Source organism: Prunus avium, chromosome 4 (genome assembly GCF_965620075.1).
Source record: "Prunus avium chromosome 4, drPruAviu1.hap1.1, whole genome shotgun sequence".
In the NCBI taxonomy this organism is placed as follows: Eukaryota; Viridiplantae; Streptophyta; class Magnoliopsida; order Rosales; family Rosaceae; genus Prunus; species Prunus avium.
In genome coordinates this window covers 4,749,547-4,750,793 of record NC_142287.1, presented here as the reverse complement: position 1 = coordinate 4,750,793, position 1,247 = coordinate 4,749,547, and the positions used below count along the sequence as shown (strand labels likewise).

The following is a 1,247-nucleotide window of genomic DNA, read 5'->3' as shown; positions in this document are numbered from 1 at the left end:
TTCATCCAAATTAGGCCCTAACATGCATGGATTGCATCATTTACTATCCAAAGCCCTCATTATTACCTAAAACTCAATGAACTGAAATATAAACACAAAAAGGATTAAAAGCACAAGTTTAACTCAAAAACATAACCAAATCATAAGCTAGAAGGGTACAAAATGATATGTAAATATGCACCGATCAAAGATCCATTGACTCATATAAAGGATATTTTTAATGTTGTGAGTTCTTTTCCCTTGACAGGTGTGACAAAAGATCAACTTCGAATGAGAGTGTTTCCATACACTTTAAAGGATAAGGCGAAGTATTGGTTGAATTCTTTGAAGCCTGGTTCACTCACTACATGGTCTGCCATTCAAAAGAAGTTCCTGGAAAAATACTTCTCCACGCAAAAGACCGACATGCTTAGGGACAAGATCTTGTTATTTGCACAGCAAGATGATGAATCGTTTTGTGAAGCATGGGAGAAATTCAATGGGTTGCTCAACCAATGTCCTCATCATGGGATTCCATTGAAGCTTCAAATGCGTATGTTTTATAAAGGACTAACCCCTTCTAGTCATAATATAGTCACCAATTTTGCAGGTGGTTCTTTTAAAACCAAAACTCCAGAAGAAACGTACGAACTCTTTGAGGAGATAGCAATGGAGACCCAACATACGGATACAAGAGGTAAACGTGTTATTAGTGGTTCTAATGATGCTTCTAGTGTGCAGATTTCAAAACTGGAACAAAAGCTAGATGCTCTTCTTGCATTAAACTCAAGAAGCCCTCCGAAGGAAGTGTGTAGCATTTGTGAATCTCATGACCATGCTACCACAGCTTGTCCACTTGGGGCTGGATATCCAGAATTTGTGCAAGAGCAAGCTAAGTTGGTAAATTCCTACAACCAAGGTCCAAGAAATGATCCATACTCTCAAAGTTATAATCCAGGTTGGAGGAATCATCCAAACTTTTCATGGAGAAATACCCAGAATCAAGCAAATCCCCCTTCATTCCAAAGGCCACAACAATCATCATCATCATTGGAAGATATAGTGAAGCAGATGGCAATCAACCAATCCAATTTTCAGCAAACTACACAAGCTGCCATCTCCAAATTGGAAGTCCAATTAGGCCAAATAGCTGCTGAAATAACTCAAAGAGTGCCTGGGAAATGGCCAAGCCAAACTGAGATCAATCCAAAAAACCCAGAAGCCAAGGCCATTCATGTGCTCAGATCAGGTAAGATCATTGATAATAA

General features: G+C 38.9%; 1 non-coding gene across 1 annotated transcript; it reads right to left on the bottom strand.

The window, feature by feature from the left end:
• Positions 1–405: 405 nt before the first annotated feature.
• On the bottom strand, positions 406–512 carry LOC148294719 (small nucleolar RNA R71). The gene has a single exon (XR_015835625.1). It is a non-coding gene; the product is annotated as a small nucleolar RNA R71 (small nucleolar RNA).
• Between the last annotated feature and the right edge of the window lie 735 nt (positions 513–1,247).